This window comes from Canis lupus, chromosome 8 (assembly GCF_011100685.1).
Source record: "Canis lupus familiaris isolate Mischka breed German Shepherd chromosome 8, alternate assembly UU_Cfam_GSD_1.0, whole genome shotgun sequence".
NCBI classification, from domain to species: Eukaryota; Metazoa; Chordata; class Mammalia; order Carnivora; family Canidae; genus Canis; species Canis lupus.
The window spans coordinates 43,092,941-43,112,015 of NC_049229.1; the positions used below are offsets into that span (position 1 = coordinate 43,092,941).

The following is a 19,075-nucleotide window of genomic DNA, read 5'->3' on the forward strand; positions in this document are numbered from 1 at the left end:
CTTTGATTTCTGGATTTTTCACTCAATGTAATATCTATGAGATTTGTTTATGTTGTGATTTTTATCAGTAATTTGCTTTTAGTTTTCTGTTTTTGCTGTATATATAGTATTTCATTGTATAAGCATATCCTTAGTAATTTATCCACTCTCTTAGTGATGGGCACTTGCCTTGTTTCCAGTTTGGAGCTAACTATGAACAAAACTGCCATGAACAGTTTTTTGTTGTTGTTGTTGTTGTTTGTTTGTTTGTTTTTAAGTAGGCTCCACACCCAACATGGAGCCCAACATGGGGCTTCAACTCACAACCCTGAGATCAAGACCTGAGTTGAGATCAGGAGTCAGATGCTTAACTGAGCACCACCCAGGCACCCCTGCCATGAACATTATTATGTGCATTTTGGTGAACATATGCATTCCTTTCCCTTGGGTATATACCTAGGAATGGAACTATTGTGTCATAGGGTGGGTCTATGTTTCATTTAAGTAGATATTGCCAAATATTTTTTCAAATTGGCTCTAACAATTGACTCTGCAGCAGCAGGGTGTGAGAAATCCAGTTGCTCAATATCCCCCTACCACCAGGTATTATAAAAAAAGTTTTGTTTTTTTTTTTTAATTTCAGCCATTACAGTAGGTGAGGAGTGGTCTCTTTTTGTGGGTTTAATCTTACCATAGGCTTATCAACCTTTTGAATAAAAAGACTACCATTCCTGCTGCCATTTGTTTGTTTGTTTGTTTTTTTAAGATTTTATTATTTATGAGAGAGGGAGAGAGAGAGAGAGGCAGAGACACAGGCAGAGGGAGAAGCAGGCTCCATGCAGGGGGCCCGATGTGTGATTCGATCCTAAGACTCCAGGATCACGCCCTGGGCCAAGGCAGGTACCAAACCACTGAGCCACCCAGGGATCCCCTGCCATTTGTTTTAATAGCAATTCATTCATTCATTTTTTTTTAATATTTTATTTACTTATTCACGAGAGACACAGAGAGAGAAGTAGAGACACGGAGGGTGTAGCGGGCTCCTTGTAGGGAGTCTGATGCACACCCTGAGCCCAAGGCAGATGCTCAACCACTGAGCCACCCAGGCATCCCAATAACAATCGATTCTTAATGTGTTAACCGCTTGAGAGGCACTTGGGTGGTTCAGGCAGTTAAGCATCCAAGTCTTGATTTCACCCCAGGTCTTGATCTCAGGGTCATGAGTTCAAGCCCTGTGTTGGGCTCCACATCCACGGGTGTGGAGGCTACTTAAAAAAAAAAAAAAGTATTAGCTGCTTGAGTTAAGGGACAATGGCATGCATATTACATCAATTTCCCCCCATTTTTTTAAAGATTTATTTATTTATTTATTTATTTATTTATTTATTTATTTATTCATAGAGACACACACACACACAGAGGCAGAGACACAGGGAGAGGGAGAAGCAGGCTCCAGGCAGAGAGCCTGACATGGGACTCGATCCTCGGTCTCCAGGATCACGCCCTGGGCTGCAGGCAGTGCTAAACCGCTGCGCCACCGGGGCTGCCCAATTTCCCCAAATTTAATTCATTCAATATTTAGCAAGGAATGCTCTATGCCCAACACCTTACTGGATAAAGATGCATGACTGGTCATGTCCCTCTTACAATAGACAGTAGATGCTTAATAAATATTCCATGAATGATTGTTTGGGGAGGCTGTGTGGCCCCCAATGGGAGCTGGGTTTTTGGGGGGTTTGTTTTGGAAGGAAGCTGGAGCATGTCCATTTCTTTTTTTTTTTTAAGATTTTTTTTTTAAATAAATTTTTATTTATTTATGATAGTCACAGAGAGAGAAAGAGAGGCAGAGATACAGGCAGAGAGAAGCAGGCTCCATGCACCAGGAGCCCGACGTGGGAATCGATCCTGGGTCTCCAGGATCGCGCCCTAGGCCAAAGGCAGGCGCCAAACTGCTGCGCCACCCAGGGATCCCAAGATTTTATTTATTTATTCATGAGACACACACACAGAGAGAGAGAGAGAGAGAGAGGCAGAGACACAGGCAGAGGGAGAAGCAGGCTCCATGCAGGGAGCCTGACGTGGGACTGGATCCCAGGTCTCCAGGATCAGGCCCTGGGCTGAAGGCAGCACTAAACTACTGAGCCACCCAGGGATCCAGCATGTCCATTTCATATGACTTTTCAACTAAAAGTTTGAGAGAAAACAGCTCTTCAAAAACAAAACAAAACAAAATACCTGGTGTCATGTGGGCAGCCAAAAATGGAGTAAGATCATGAAAGAAAATGGGAGGATTCATCTGGGAAGCAGTCCTGACTCCTGTCTTTCCAGAGGCTCAGCCTCCATTGCCCTTTTTCCATTCATCCTTTGCATTTCTTCGGGTGCAACAACAAAGGAATCAAGACTGGGCAGAGTTCTTGCCATGCTACAGGCCAGTGGGCAGGACCTGAGGCTCCAGAAGTTTGCTCAAGTCAAGGCAGGGAAGACAACAGTGATGTTTCTTCAGGCCCCAATCGGGCCTCTCCCTGGAGATTTCCTGACTCACCAGCAGCAAGCTCGGAGACTATGAGACTAGCCTAGTCCATCACCAGCTCTGTGGGCAGTTGTTTCTGCACCAATCCAGTTGGTGATGAATCACCCAGAAAGCCATAGGTGCTTTCTATCAAAAGAACCTGACTCTAGAGCAGATGACCTGGTTTCCTTGGAAAGAGGAAGGAATTCTCATGTCTGTGAGCTCTGGGAGCACTTACTGGGTCCCCCACTCTGTGCCAAGCAGAATGCTGGGACACACAGAAGAGCCCTATTCCCCCAAAACTTCTGGCCTCACTGGGAGCAAACAATGGCCTTCCTCTCCTAGTATTCATCATCTAACAGATACTTGCTGACAGCAACAGACTAAGAGAATAGTAGTGAATCGGATGCCACAGGAGGTGATAGAAAGAATGGAGGGTACCAGACCAGTGCTTGCATGCAGTGGGCCTCTTAGATGCACAGAAATTCCTTCTTCTTACCCTACTATGTGTCATTGGCCATGTGAGTCCCTGTGGGGAAACAGAAAGAATAGGATCTGCAAGACTGTGGAAACTAAAAGTACCATGGACCTCCCAGCCCAGAGATCTCAGGGATTTCCTTCATCGTGTCCTGAAATCTCTACCCTTACACCCTGATGGGGAGAGGCTCCTTATCGGCCCTTCCTAAGAGAGCTAGGGGAGCAGTAGTATTTGTAGAAGGCTAGTAGGAGAGAGGGAGATTCACCACGGTTTCTTGGGTTTCTAGCTCAGTTGGTCAGAGACCTTAGTTTTGTTGCCAGTCCCAAAAGCAATCTCATTCATAAACACTCTTTCCCCTGAAAGAGGGCATCATGGACACCATTTATGACTGAGATAACATACTCTGCTTTCTTGTGTTCCTTTGTCCACGTTTTATTTCCTACTATCCCTGTGTGCTCTCATCCCTCTTCCTTCCCCCCACGCAGTCTAGAACACTAGACTGGGTGGTCCAGTCAACCTTGGGAGGTCCAGTTCAACCTTTACTAAATAAAAAATGTCATTAGGCAGATTCCATCTCTGTGCCTCAGTTTCCCTCATCAAGCTGTGGGAGGCCCTGGAAGGCCAGTCCTTTGACGTAGTCCATGCAAGTATTGTTTAGGTCTTTGACCACCCAAGAAGCCAGTGCTGGAGACACTGACTTGACCTGACCATCTTGCTCACAGGCTTTAGCCAGCAGCTCCCAGTCCTCCCAGGCCCCAGTCTTCACCACCAGAGAAAGGTTGTTTGCCTCAAGGCTAGTTCCTGTCCCTCCCACCACAGGCTGCTCAGGGGAGGAGGGACAGGCAGTTTGCCTCTTGCAGGGTCTCCAGTCAAGGACTGGCCTGCAGCAGGCAGAGAGTGGTTTTGGTTTCCAAGCTCTGCCCAGGTCTCTGGTCTTGGATGTCAGGTGATGGAACATCCGGCCACTCTGGTGCCCTCTTTTTCATCTTTTTGCATATATCTCTACCACAAATTCCAGGGGTCAGATCCAAGCAGGGCCCTCAGAAAGCCCAGCTCAGAGAGTTATCCTGAGGTCAGCTCTGTGCAAGAGATAGTCCTGTCTGATAGCTGCCCAACCTGAATCCTCCAAGGAGGGGTGTGAGCTCTCCCCCAGCTAGCTCTAGTTCCCAGCAAATACCAGAACAAAACACCCACATCATGGCTGGGAAATTCCTGTTGAGTAATACACTCCCCTGCCCCATTTTAGGAGCTGGCAGGCAGACTCCAGGCTGGGGGGCGTGAGTTGTAGGGAAGCCTAATTAACCTCAGCTTCCCCCTCTTAGCAGCTGGGTCCCACTGGTCTTTGGAAGCTCAACCCTAAGGGCCAGCCCAGGGCACTTTCTAAAAGTGATAGAATATCTTGGGTGGGGAGTGCAGGGGAGACCCACCTGCCTGGCTCAGTCAGAGGAGCGTGACATTCTTGATCTCAGAGTTGTGAGTTCAAGGCCCATGTCAGGTGCAGAGATGATTTCAATAAATAAAACTATACCAAAAAAAAAAAATCTATCTATCTATCATCTATCTATCTATCTATCTATCTATCTATCTATCTATCTATCTATCATCATCTTCTGGAGGACAGATGTCCTTATCTGGGCAGCAGGGTAATATCAAAGACTCTTGGGGCCAGGGGACCTGTGCTCCCTGGGCCTCGTTTTATTCAGCTGCACAGTAAGAGGGCTCGATGGTCATTAAGCCTTGAGCCCATGGGACGCCTGGGTGGTTCAGCGGTTTAGCACCTGCCTTCGGCCCAGAGCGTAACCCTGGTGACCCGGGATCGAGTCCCATGTCAGGTTCCCTGCACAGAGCCTGCTTCTCCCTCTGCCTGCGTCTCTGCCTCTCTCTCATTTTGTGTCTCTCATGAATAAATAAATAAAATCTTAAAAAAAAAAAAAGAAAAAGGCCTTGAGCCTGGCTTAAAAACATCCTTCTCAGGCTGCTTCTCTCTACCACCAATGAATGACAAGAGGGTTTGAGTCTTCTGAAACAGTGCTTCTCAATATTGAATATAAGGAAGTTCCTCTATAAAGGATACAAATTCTCACAAAGTTAATTTTTGTTTTAATGTTGCTCAAATGCTTACAAACATAAAACTAGATACAAACTTCTTAAGGTTTTAGATTTAAGATTAAAGTCAAAACAAGCTTACAAATTCCTGTCTAAAAGAAACTATAAAACCAGTAAGACTCAAATTAGCTACCTTAATTTAAATGTGACTGTTGCTATTTGTCGAAATGAAACTGCTACTCCCAGCGTGACTGAAGTTCTGACTGTGATAGAGCAGGTGGTTCCTCGCGTTCAGGACGCCTGCATTACCATGTGCCAGCCGATGACTCAGTTCTCCTACTACTTTCTCTATTTGAACCACTGCATCAGGGCACCATTTAACCTTCACTTGGTGGGAACACACTGTAATGCGTTAAGTTCCCCTCTGCTGTGTTCTAATTAGCACTCAACAATTAAAGGTTTCTTTTCTTTTTCTTTTCTTTCTTTTTTTTTTTTTTTTTTTGAGTTCTTTTTAATATTTTTGCCGACAGGATCCTTCTCTCAAGTTTCAATATCCTGGGGGAGGGATAGGCAAAATAGGTGAAGGGGAGGAAGAGGTCCACACTCTCAGTTATAAAATAAATAAATCACAGGATAGGGAATATGTGTGATGACAGATGCTAGCTACACTTATTGTGGTGAGTATATTGTAATGTTTATAATTGTTGAGTCCCTATGTCATATACCTTAAACTAATATAATGTTATATGTAAACTGTACTTCAATTAAAAATTTTTTTTTATAATTTTGGGGTGCCCAGCTGGCTCACTCCATAGAGTGTACTACTCTTGCTCTCAGAGTCCCACGTTGAGGGTAGTCTACTTTAAAAAAATTTTTTTTAGTCTAAAAAAAGTTTCAATACCCTTATCTATAAGAGAAGAAATATCACCAGGGTGCCTTGGTGGCTCAGTTGGTTAAGTATCTGACTCTTGATTTTGGATCAGGTCATGATCCCACAGGTCATGGGTTGGAGCCCCACTTCAGGCTCCATGCTCAACAAGGAGTCTGCTTGAAATTCTTCCTCTGCACCACCACACACCCCTTGCCCTCACCTGTGCGCGCACACACACACTCTCTCTCTCAAATCAATCAATCTTAAAAAGAGAGAGAGGAGAATCACCTTGATTCTGTCTACTTTACAGAATGACTGGGAACATACATTCATTCATCCATCATTATTTATTGAGTACCCAGTATGTGCCACACAATGTTCTAGGCACACAGGGTATAGCAGTGACCAAAATGGACAAAAATCCCTGCCCTGTGGAGGTGACATTCCAATATGGGAGACTGATAATAAGATAAATGATGAAAATAGTATGATAGTATTAAGAAAAAAATAATAAAGCAGGGAAGGGAATAGTGGATGGAGATCTGCTATGCGGGTTTTTGACATCACCAAGGTGATGTCACCAACAGGGTGTCCAATAACTGAACTCCATTCCATCACTGTCTACCCGGTGCCAGCATTGAGCCCCACTGGTTAAGTACCCCTATCTGCAAGATTTCAGATGCTAATCACAAGTCTAGGATGTCACCTCCACTTTGGACTGACTGGCTATAGACCCCAGGTTCCCACAGCCCCCTCCATGGGTTCGATTAATTTACCAGAGTGGCTCACAAAATTCAAAGAAATGCTTTACTTATGAGAAGACTGGTTTATTATAAAAGGATATTATTCAGAACAGCCAGATGGAAGAGATGCCTATGGGGACAGGGTGCCACTCTCCTAGGTTCTCCACATGTTCACCAACCCAGAAGCTTCCCAAAGCCCATCCTTTTTTTGGGTGTTTATAGAGGATTCATTACACAGGCATGACAGATGAAATCATTGCCCACTGTAATTGATCCAACCTCCCATCCCTCTCCTCTCCTTGAAGGTCAGGGAGATGGGACTGAATGTTCTAACCCTTCCATTACATACTTAGCTCTCCTGCAACCAGTGCCACCAATGCTTTCCAAAAGTCACCTTATTAACATAAACTCAGGTGTTAAGAGGGTTCTTCTTATCACATAGGAAATTCCAAGGGTTTTAGGAGATTTGCCCCCAGAAATGGGCACAAAGACCAAATATTTCTTGTTATAAGTCACAAGATTAGGGGCACATGATAGCTGGCTCAGATGGCTAATGTCTGCCTTTGGTTCAGGTCATGATCTCAAGGTCCCAGGATTGAGTCCCACATCAAGTTCCCTGCTCAGTGGGGAGTCTGCTTCTCCCTCCGCTTCTGCTTCTCCCCCCACACCCCACTTGTGCTTTCTCTCTCTCTCTCTTACTTTCTCAAATAAATAAAATTTAAAAAAAATAATAAGTCACAATATCTGGGCACCTACATGGCTCAGTCAGAAAAGCATGTGACTCTTGATTTCAGGGTCATGAATTCAAGCCCCACACTGGGTATAGAGATTATTTAAAATTAAAAAAAAAAAAAAAAAAAACTGCTGAGTGAAGTAAGTCAATCGGAGAAGGACAAACATTATATGTTCTCATTCATGTGGGGAATATAAATAATAGTGAAAGGGAACATAAGGGAAGGGAGAAGAAATGTGTGGGAAATATCAGAAAGGGAGACAGAACGTAAAGACTGCTAACTCTGGGAAACGAACTAGGGGTGGTGGAAGGGGAGGAGGGCGGGGGGTGGGAGTGATTGGGTGATGGGTACTGGGGGTTATTCTGTATGTTGGTAAATTGAACACCAATAAAAAAAAAACTTTTAAAAATTGCAATATCTTTTTTTTTTAAGATTTTATTTATTTATTCATGAGAGACACACACACAGAGAGAGAGGTAGAGACACAGGCAGAGGGAGAAGCAGGCTCCATGCAGGGAGCCTGACGTGGGACTCAATCCTGGGTTTCCAGGATCACGCCCTGGACCGAAAGCGGTGCTAAACCGCTGAGCCACCCGGGCTGCCCAAAAACTGCAATATCTTAATGGAGAAGTAGAGGGATGTTACATTTTAAGAATGGCATGTTTAGGGCAAGTTTCACTGAGTAGGAAACATTTAAGACCTACATGGGATGGAGGAAGCTAAAGCATTTGAGGAACAGCCAGGAGAAGGTCAGGTGTCCAATGTGGAATAACACACAGCAGACACAAACACACATACACACACACACACACACAGAAAAGTACAATGCAAATATGGGTATAATAGATACCCATTGTTTCACTGCCCAGCAACCATTTCCCCTCCTGGCAACTGGACTATGATTTTCCTCTAGGGAGGCACCTCCCCTGCCCCAGGCCCCATCCTGCTGGTAAGGTGGCCCCACCCGTAACTACCAGGAATGGCCAGGGGACCCAATCAGAAAGAGTGACACACAATGGGACTTTTGCTGTCACCCTTGGGAGAGGGACACACACCATCTTTTCCCCACCTCCCTACCCCCAGGAGATCCGAGCAGTGAAGATGATAGGAGCCTGGAGTTTTCAGGAGCCACCACATGGAACCTGAGAAAAAAGCCAGTGTTGATTGAGAAAGACAGATCTAAGGGGTGAAAAGAAACTGAATCCAGGAGACCTATTTTGATCCCGTGTGTCAAATTGTAACTACTTTAGAACTTCTCAGTTCATGTGTACCAATTCACTCCCTGCTTTGTTTTGTTGCATAACTTAGTATATTAATTATCTTTTGCTGCACAATAAATTACTGCAAAATGTGGTGGCTGAAAAGAATATCTTTTATCTCACACTTTCTGTAGGTCAGGGATTTGAGAGTCCTCTAAGCTGAATGGTTCTGGTTCAGAGTCTCTTATAGGATTTCAGTCTGGGTATTAGCAAGGACTCTTAGGGTCTGATTGGGCCTGAAGGATGTGCTTTCACAGTGGCTTGCCCTGTGGCTGGTGGCAGGAGCCCTCAGCTCCATGTCATGTGGGCTTTCTAGGGGCTGAATGTCTGCACAATATGGCAGCTGACCTCCCCCAGGATGAGATGTCCAGGGCAAGTGAGGCGTGCCTTTTATGAACTAGTCTCTGAAGTGTGCATTGTCACTTCCACTTACTCTATTTGTGAGGAGTTACTACGTCAAGCCTACACTTAAAGGGAGGTGAATCGGGCCCCTCCTCTCAAAGGAAGGAAGATCAAAGAATTGGTGGACCCAGCTGAAAACCACCACACCTAGGTCGATTTTGGTTTTGTCACTTGCAACCAATAGAGCTCTGACAATTATTCAGGAGTTTATTACTATTGTATTATTGCTATTACAAAATGGCTCTTGGCAAAACAAAAAACCAGCAGTCAATAAAATGCTAACAAAATATATCTTATAAATGCCAATTTGATCCTGTACTATGTAAGCTCAAAAAACTCCAATGGCCCTCATTGTCCAAAAGTTCAAATTTCTTTACCTGGAGCACGTGGCCCACCAGCTTGTTCCCAGAGAGCTCTCTCTACCCCTCTCCCACAAACTCCCTGCTTCTGACTCTTCAGACTGCTGGCTCCTCTCTGGATCTGCCATATTTCTGCATCTCCATGCCTTGTCCATGCCACTCTAACTTCTCCCTGTAAGGCTCTGCTCAAAACTCAATTCAAATGTTACCTCTCCTGTGAAGATGCTCTGACTTCACTCCAAAATTGAAGATACTACTTTATTGATGGTAACTGATCATTATGCCCTTCATATTTATGATGTCCAAATCATAAATCCATAACCCTGAATTTATGTGCTTTCTGTATTATCCCAGTATACAAGTAAGAAGATTCAGGCCCCTCTAAATAGGTGGAGGCCCTCTAAATAGGTGGAGGAACTTGCTCGTGGTCATCCAGCTGGCAAGCAGCAGGGTAACCAGGGTACCCCCTGGTTAGTTAGGCATTCCTTCCTCTGCTCCCAACACTGTGTTCATGTGCATATAGTTATTGATGAATCTGGCTCCCTGAGAGACCAAGAACTTCTCCAGGGCCAGGCCCTCGTCTTATTTAGCCACCTTTCATGGAGCACTCACTGTATGTGTTAGGCACAGGGATTAATGTTGCCCATTTTGCAGATGAGGAAATCAAGGCTCAGAAGGATTAAATGACCAAGGTCTGACTCCGAACTCCATGCCCTCATCCTCCACGTGCTAGCAGTGCAAGAGACCTAGTAGGTGCTCAATATGCTTTTGTCAGAAGGCCTGACGGGAGTGAATGAGAGTTGGGTGGCCCCAGGTTCCCCATTCCCCACCATGTCCAGCTGGAGGCTTCAAGGCTGCTGTTTACCTGCCTCTGGTGGGGTGGTGGGGGCAAGGGGAGCTGCAGACAGGTGGAGTGGAGATACTCTGGGCCAGAAGCCAAGGGCCCTAGCTTCTGGTCCTGGCTCAGCCTCCATCTCACTATGTGACCTTGGGCAGGTCTCAATGCCAGGTGGGTTTGAGATGACTCCAGATAAAAGGGGCAGCCCAGACCCCTGTGGCTGTAGCAGCTGCTCAGGAGGCTGGAGCCTGCAGCCTCTCTACAGCAGGCATGTTCTAGTGACCAAGGCAAGCCTCTGCCCTGAACAGGGCGATTGCCCACTCCCTGTCAGGACCTCACCCCCGAGTCCTCATAAAAGAAGCGGAGATGAGCTTTCACTCCTTGTGCCTTACCTTGAGTGGGCTCAGGTTAAAGTTTAGCCACTGTCCTCGCCTGGGACACACAGGAGATTAACTCCATCTGGAGTTTCTCACAGGTCTCTTGGCCGGCCAGCTGAAACGTGTCTGGATCGACAACAAACTTCATCAGCTCATTTCCGCCTCCAACCCTCACTAAATGGATTAGGCAACAGGAGCCCCAGGGTTGACCTTTGCAGCATCCATTGTCATGGCTGTTATTGCAGACAGAAATAATAGCCAGGATAATAATTCGTGGTTAATGGTCCTTTAACCAGAGGGCTAGAGAGCTCTGGGAACATTACTTCATGGCCCTCTTGGCACGCCCTCCACAAGCCTTTTTCTTCTATCCCAATTTCATGATCCCGCCTTCTGGAAAGCCGTCCTCCACATTCCCTAACTGCATTGTGGTACAGCTGATCACCCTGCCCCCTGGTTCCCGTCTTGAGAAGCCTCACTGAGGCCTCACCGAGAACACCGCCAGGCCTGGGAGATCTTGTCTCCCACCTAGGTCAACTGTCTGAGCAACCCCCTCCACCGACCTGTTTCTCTGTATGTTCAGAAGGAAGAAGAATTGATGTGTCAAAGTGTTTTTGGATAGAGATAGGCAAATAGAATCTTGTGGTTGGTATCTGGCTTGCCGTGGTTATTGGTACCCCCTGTTTCTGGTTGGCCAGAGGCTGAGTTATCTGCAAGTACAAGCTGTTCTTACAGAATGATTACCATATTGTGCATATAAATTTGGCTGTTGGGTGTTACTATTGGTTTCTTTCCTCTCCTTTGTTCTTCCTTTCTTTCCTTCCTTTCTACCATTTTAAAGTCAGAATACATTTGCGGTAGCACAAAAATTATCCGGCCTATAGCCAAGAAGAAGCTAAGCTACCCCCTAGATTTTGCGAAAACACAGCAGGTCAAAATGTATGGGCCGGTCAAACACCTTTCCTTGAGTTGTTTTGGAAATAAACCTGCAGGCAGGAGGAGATTATCTGGAGTGAGAAAGGAATGTGTAAAGAGGTGGGGAAAGAAATGGAGATTAGGCACAGTCTCCAGGAAATATAGCCTCCTCTCCAAAACAATGATGTGGCTTGACAACCAAATGGAATCATGTGGGTCCTGAAATATTTCCAACTGTTTAAAAAGGAAGTAACTGCAGAACCAGCGAAGACCAGCAAGTGTGTTTTAACTCCCCCAGGAATATCTTGCCTATGAAAGAAGCAGGGAAGAATCACAGATCCTAGATCCAGGCACAGTGGTGGCCCAGGTGGGCCAGCTGTCTAGGCAGAGCTTCCACCTAGACAAGGTGAGCGGGATGTATAGACATGGGGTGAGGGGGGGCAGGAGGAGAGCAGAACTGGAGTGAGTGGGATCAAGATGGTGCTGCTAGAGGGCAGGGCAGTGTACACCTGAGTGGGTGGTGGTGACCCTTTTTTCCGTCTGTAAAATGGGAATATTAGGAACATCTGTGAGGCAAGGTACATTGGTCAGGGTCTCCAGAGAAACAGAACCAGTAGGATGTATATATAGAGAAAGAGATTTATTATAAGGAATTAGCTCACCTGATTATAGAGATGGGCAAGTCCCAGGATCCACAGGGTAAGTTGGTAAGCTGGAGACTCAGGAGAGGCAGCAGGGTAATTCTAGTGTGAGTCTGAATGTCTGAGAAGCAGGAGAGCCTATATTGTAGTTCCAGTGCTAAGGCTGACAGGTTCAGGACCCAGAAAAAGCCAGTGTTTCTGTTCAGTTCAAGTCCAAAGGCAGGAAAAAAGCAGACATGCCAATTCAAAGGCCATCCGACAAGAAGAATTCTCCCTTAGTTGGGGGAGGGTCAGCTTTTTGCTCTATTCAGACCTTCAACTGATTAGTTGAGGCCCAGCCACATTAAGGAGAGCAGTCTGCTTCACTCAGTCTACTGATGGATGGATGGATGGATGGATGGATGGATGGATGGATTTTAAAGATTTTATTTATTTATTCATGAGAGACACAGAGAGAGAAAGGCAGAGACACAGGCAGAGGGAGAAGCAGGCTCCACGCAGGGAGCCCGACGTGGGACTTGATCCCGGGTCTCCAGATCACGCCCTGAACCAAAGGCAGACGCCCAACTGCTGAGCCACGCAGGCATCCCCAGTCTACTGATTTAGATGTTGATCTCATCCAGAAGCACCCAGCATAATGTATGACCAAATATACAGGCGTCCATGGCTCAATCAAGGAGACCCATAAAATCAACTATCATACAAGGTTATTTTGATGGCAGATCACATGAAATCACTGTGTCTGTGGAAGCGGTTCATTTGTAATCATGTAAATAGCTGGTTGGCATTTGATTAATCACTACACCCATCCCTTGCTCTTGGCCTGAAATTCCCTCCTGTTGTTTCCAAGTCTTTGACTTGAGGGAAGGGAGTTGAGACAGCCATGGAAGGGAAATGGACAAGTAGTAGCAGCCAGATAGAGGTTTCTGTTAGCAGCAGAGAGCTGGGGCCAGACATCTTGGGAAATTTGTGGCTTAAGAAAGAAAGACTGCTGGAGAGGCTGAAATACGGGGCTACAGAGAGAGGGACCAAGGAGGCAAGGCTTGGTTAGTGGGCAGACTCCCAGAGGAGCCGCAGTAGAGGCAACCCCAGCCCACCCCTGCCTCAGTTCACTTAGGCCTGTTATTCCTATTAGTCTCAGGGCCAGCACCAGGAAGCCGGTCCTTCCTCATGTCCCCAGCTCAAGGTTATGGGTACTGAAGCTACACTCAATCCCTGTAAGGTGAGGTTAAATTAAATTAGGTAAGGTCTCAAAATCTTCTCAGATGAAAGGGAGCAATAGAGGTAAACCTCGCTCCATAGCTTCCTTTGACCCTCAGGATTCTGGAGGTGGGGAGGAGTGCCTGCCAGCCTTCATCCGTAGGAGGTAAGATCTCACCGGAAAGGTGGATTTCTTACCCTGTTACAATAGAGCTTACATCATAGTTCTAGAGGAATGCACTTCTAATAATTCAGGGCAATCAAGAGAAATGGTTCTGGACCCAACTCATGTCACTAAGGCTACAACCTCACATGGGGGCTAAGCAGAGTCAGAACCCAGAAGTACCTGTGCATTATCTGCATCCAGCTTTGCAGCATTCCAGACAGCACATCCCACACAGATGCCTTTGAACAAGGAATTAGACATTGTCAGGGGTGATGAGCACCATCTTCAGAACGGGACACACTGCAGAGATTGTTTCTCCCTTGTGCCTGCTGGGAGTCCAAGCTCAGGGAACCCTTGCAGGTCAAGAAGGGTGGGCATGTCCAGAGAAAGCAAGGGCCAGTTGGGTGGTGACTTGATGCTCAACTCTGGGGCATGGTTCCTGTGAAACCTTGGACTAGACACTGAGCTGTTCTGGGTTTAAATTCTCTCTTCTTAACTCAGTGTTTCTCAAGCCTATGTTAAAGTCACTTGATAAACTTCAAAAAAACAACTATGCTTTTATCCCTCAGGCTGTTGGATTAAGCTGGACTCTCCAGTGTAGGTCAGAGATGTCCCAGGTGATTCTCATGTACATGTCCATATTTTCTAATTCACTGCTTCTAATCTGCCTGGGTTGCAACCAGATAACCAAGCTTGTTAGTACAGAGTAGGGCATGGAGAGTGCTGGTGATGAGGCTGAGTCTTTGTGGCTCCAGGATTCAAACTAGAGCCACAGGAGCAAATTACAAGGAGGCAGATTTGGGTTCAGATGAGAAAGAAATTTCTAACCATTCCTGAAACAACTTTTCTGGAATTGCCTTCATGACCTAGATTATGAACCCCACAAGACGATGAGTCTTATGTAAATTTATACTGAACACGTCTAATTTTGCCAAGTTGGATAAATTATATAGTAGACTTTGCTCCAAAGAGCTTTTGGCTGTTTCAAAAAAATTAAGTCCATTCTCAAGAGTAATCGAAGTGCCACATCCTGCAAGTTCCTTAACCTCTCTGAATGTCCCTGGCTTCCTCAAGAAGACCACTGAGATGAGTGGCCGCATGCCTCAGGGTGGTGAGATTTCAATAACCTAATGAAAGAATGTGAAAGTTCCTGATTCCTGGGGCTGAACCTGAGTGAAAGTGAATCCTCACACAATCAGTGAGGATCTGAAAAGACAGCATACATTCCGGGCAGCCCAGGTGGCTCAGCGGTTTAGCTCTGCCTTCGGCCTGGGGCGTAATCCGGGAGACCCGGATCAGTACACATCAGGTTCCCTGCATGGAGCCTGCTTCTCCCTCTACCTGTGTCTCTGCTTCTCTCTCTGTGTGTCTCTCATGAATAAATAAATAAAATCCTTAAAAAAAAAAAAAAAAAAAGAACAGCATACATTCCAAGTTTTCAACATCATTCTAACCTTTGGAGTGGAGAACTTTGGGCCATGGTTTGACTCCCAGCTTCACTACCTAGTGGTCACATGACCTGATCTCTCTTAACCTTAGTTTTCTCATGTGGTAATGGGATCGTGAGGGTCAAATGAGAAATACCCATAAGGTTTTTAGCACAGAACCTAACATTTGGTAAATGCTTCATAAATGTTGATACTTTGCTATTATATCACCTTGGATATAAATCTGTAACCCACCTAGGTTACCATGTTGAAGGGAACGACACTCACTTGGATGTGTAGGTCTGGAAGGTTCATTATGAAGGCAGTCCCACCACTCTGTGGTCATAGCTCATGGATGGGCTTGTTGACTTCCATTCAAATTCAAGTCTCAGGTCCTTGGCTCAGGAGCTCCACTCCCATAGAGCACGTCTGAGCGTGAGAACAGAAGCCAAGACAAGTGTTTTCTTTGGAACAAAGAAGGGACAAGGATGGATTTCTGGAGGTGTTCGCCATTTTAGAGCAGAGTCATCTGTTTCTCATAAGATGGAGTGCAGACAGTGGAATACATCTTTCTGACCTCTCTAGGATAGCTCATTACTTGTCTGGCCACAGCTCCTATGGGTCAGGAGAGTGGCCAAAATAGGACCAGGCCCTACCATAGCCAGGACCCGACTTTGAAAATAGACTTGAGTTTCTTCTGAGTCTTTAAAGTTTCAGCTAAAAGCATTTCTGAGTTGTTCCCATCCTCTTCTCCATAACTAGACGTGGAGGTGGGGGTGGATCTCAGTGGGGAAGGTATCCAGGTGAGCAATCCTGAATCATTGACTTTGGGAAATCCTGCCATTGCACTGATTTAAATTCCTAAGAGTGTTTTAACCTCTCTTGTCCCTCACTGTGGGATTCAAGAAATTGCTGTCCTGAGGCACCTGAAAGTATCAGTCCAGTTGCAGGAGCCACCAGGCAGAGCCACACCCCGGACAAACCCAGCCACCATTAACAAGGGAAAGGTGCTTTACCTGCTGGGCTTTGGTTTCTCCCCATTGAACTCTCAGGCTCATGTTCTGCTCCTTGCACCACCCTTTCATTAAAACTTTCCTCTTTGAAAAAAGAAAAAAGGTACTTGCAGCTCAGAGGTTTGTTTTCATTTTATTTAAATTAAATATAAAATTAAAAATAAAAATTATGCTGTTGTTAGTAGTGTCAAGACATAAACTAAACTAAGTGAGGCACAGAGGCCCTACAGATGCCTATTTCTTCCCTGTCCCACAGGGGACAGTTCATGGTAAATGAGGAAGGCTCCCTCCCCACCCTACCCCTACCTACTCAGTTCCTGCCCCACCCCCCCACCCCCCCACCCCCCACTCCCCCCACCCCCCACTCCCCCCACCCCTGCAAGATGGCAGCAGCTGGTGGTGGTGGTGGGGAGGAAGTGCAGCTGCCACAGCTTGTTGCAAGTGGAAGGTGGACATCAGAAGCTGTCAGTACCACATCTCTCAACAACCCCAAATTACCACCGCACGATTTACATGGAAGGAACCAGGAAGTTGGAGAGACAGAACTCATGATACCTGCTGTTTAGTAAGGACTGTGAACCTACTTCCATAAGGAGCTATTGACTCACTGTTAACCCCCACCATGCTCAGGAAGGTCTGGTCAGGTGGCCTGGTTTCCCTTTGCCAAGAAAGAGCATCTTGCTAGGGAAGGGCAAGAAGCAAACACTTAGTGAGCTCTTTCCGTGAGCCAATGTTGAGCTTAGAATCTGACACCCATTCTCTCATTCCATCTTTACTACAACCAGGTTGAATAGGTGTCATTCCCCTAGAGGAGGGGAAGTTTAGTCTCAGTTTATGTGTTAGGCTAGGCTAGACTGTGCTGTAGCAACAATCTCAAGCATCTCCGGGGTTTTATGCAGTTAGAGTGCATTTCCTACTCATGCAGCAGCCTTCCGTGTGGTCACTCAGTGATCCTGGCTACTTTGACCTTGGAGCACACCGTGTCAACACAAGGCCTCCTGTACAATTGTGCCGTGGCAGGACAGGAGAGAGTCTGGACAACCAGGCATGTGTTGTTCACTCAGCTTGGAAGTGAGCTTTCTCGGTCACTTCATTTGCCAGAACCGGTCCCATGGCCCCACAGAACTGCAAGAGGGCTGAGTCTTCCATGCTCTGGGAAGGGGAGAAGGCCTGGATATTGGTGAACAGAGAGTCCGTTGACCATAGGGACATTTAATGGCTTGCAGGCAGCAAATGGCAGAACAAAGGTGTAAACTGCCCCACAGCTCAAGACAACTGAAGCAGGGAGGTGAAAAGACTTGACATGCTCAGAGCTAGTCACTGAAGTACTCAGATAGTTCTTCCAAAGCCTAATCTGAAGCTCTTCCCAACACATACAACTCTCTGTAAAAGACCACTCTTTCCCCCAAATTATCTCCTCTCTACCCACTCACTAATGCCTCAGATCCCACTATCAGAACATGGTGTCTTCATGGCGCCCTTCTCCAGAGGAGGTCATCATCAATGCATACAAAACCATTGAAGTGTCACATTGTGTAGCCTTAGGATTAAGAACATTCTGGACAGAATTAAGAGAATGGAGACCTCAGGGTGAATGGGGGAGTCCAGGAAGGCAGTACTAAGAAGCCACTGGCAGGAATCCATCCCCAATGAAAATTCCTTCCCAATTCTGTTTCCTCCTTCATTCTATTCCATTGCATTTAAAAATCTATAGAAGGGCAACCTAGGTGGCTAGTTGGACTGGTTGGGAGTCCAACTCTTGATTTCAGCTCAGGTCATGATCTCAGGGTCCTGGGATAGAGCCCAGATTGGGCTCCCTGCTTGACATGGAGTCTGCTCGTCCCTCTTTTAAATAAATAAATAAAATCTAAAAAAAAAAAAAAAAAAGAAAGAAAAAGATTCTCTCTCTCTCTCCCTCTCCTTCCACCTCCCTCAAATAAATAAATATTTTTTAAAATATTTTATTTATTTATTCATGAGATACACAGAGAGAGAGAGAGGTAGAGATACAGGCAGAGGGAAAAGTAGGCTCCATGCACGGAGCCCAACGTGGGACTTGATCCCCGGTCTCCAGGATCACGCCCTGGGCTAAAGGCAGCACTAAACTGCTGAGCCACTCAGGCTGCCCTAAATAAATAAACCTTAAAAAAATAAAAATTTGCAGAGTCCCTTCCATTTACTACTTTATTTAACTTCCTGAACATTTCTTTTTTTTTTTTTTTAAGATTTTATTTATTTATTTATGAGAGACATAGAGAGAGAGGCAGAGACACAGGCAGGGGGAGAAGCAGGCTCCATGCAGGGAGCCCAATGTGGGACTCGATCTTAGGACCCCAGGATTACACCCTGGGCCGAAGGCAGCGCTAAACCGCTGAGCCACTCGGGCTGCTCACCTGTACATTTCTGTTAGGGAATTGAGAGGTTAGTCAGATCTTTCTTTCCATTTAACAAAAAACCTGAAACTTACAGAGTATAAAGTAGGTTATCTAACATCAGAGCAAACCAGAGCCTAAACTTGAATTAAAAAGCAAAAAGGTTAAAAAGGAATAATCATTAATCTTTGTGTGTATGTGGTGAAACTGTTAATTTAAAGCTACCTGGTGGCATGTAGATTAATACATTTTATAAAAGTCATGTTTTTGGTATGAATATTTCATATTCATAATGGAAGTCGTGTAATACATATAGGACATATAAATATCATTTTTTTGTTGTTGTTAAAGATTTTATTTTATTTATTCATGAGAGACACAGAGAGAGAGGGGCAGAGACACAGGCAGAGGGAGAAGCAGGCTCCATGCAGGGAGACCGATGTGGGACAATCCTGGGACTCCAGGACCACGCCCTGGGCCGAAGGCAGGCACCAAACCGCTGAGCCATCCAGGGATCCTGACATCTAAATATTATAATAAAACACTGTACCTACCACCCTGTTTATTACCAATGTTCTAAAACATTAGGCCACTTTAAATTTTACAAATGATTTATAACAAAATATATAGCCAAAATTCAAATCAGGCAGAAGATGGAAATGTTAAAGCCCCTTTTCTCATCATGTCAACCTCTGAATCCTACGTCCCAGGAATAACAACTATTAGAAATTGGACACATGGGCAGCCCC

At 45.6% G+C, this 19,075-nt stretch overlaps 2 long non-coding RNA genes across 2 annotated transcripts; both read right to left on the reverse strand.

Moving 5' to 3' along the window:
* Window positions 1–7,853: 7,853 nt before the first annotated feature.
* On the reverse strand, window positions 7,854–12,626 carry LOC111097089. The gene is made up of 3 exons (XR_005362888.1): window positions 12,170–12,626; window positions 10,611–10,828; window positions 7,854–8,502 (listed from the first exon to the last, which is right to left on the reverse strand). It is a non-coding gene; the product is annotated as an uncharacterized LOC111097089 (long non-coding RNA).
* Window positions 12,627–16,036, reverse strand: LOC119872998. Its single transcript, XR_005362889.1, has 3 exons — window positions 15,958–16,036; window positions 15,230–15,405; window positions 12,627–13,753 (listed from the first exon to the last, which is right to left on the reverse strand). It is a non-coding gene; the product is annotated as an uncharacterized LOC119872998 (long non-coding RNA).
* Between the last annotated feature and the right edge of the window lie 3,039 nt (window positions 16,037–19,075).